Source organism: Glycine max, chromosome 16 (genome assembly GCF_000004515.6).
Source record: "Glycine max cultivar Williams 82 chromosome 16, Glycine_max_v4.0, whole genome shotgun sequence".
Lineage (NCBI taxonomy): Eukaryota > Viridiplantae > Streptophyta > Magnoliopsida > Fabales > Fabaceae > Glycine > Glycine max.
This window is the reverse complement of record NC_038252.2, coordinates 414,980-415,228: the sequence shown is the minus strand read 5'-3', so window position 1 is coordinate 415,228 and position 249 is coordinate 414,980.

Sequence of the window (249 nt, the reverse complement as noted above, 5' to 3'; positions counted from 1 at the left end):
ATATTTTTATTTTACTCTTAGTGTTATTTTTTTTCTCATTCATATTATTTTTTTCATGTTTTGATTTCTTTTTTTAATACTTTTTTTGTCTTTTTTTTTGTTTTTACTGTTCTTTTTTTCTGTCTTTTCTTTCTGTTTTTTTAACTGTTCCTTCTTTTTTTGTTTCTTTCTTTTTCTTTTGTTTTTTTTTTTTGTTTTTTTCTTGTTATTTTTTTTTCTTTTATTTATTCTTTTTCAAGGGTATCATAT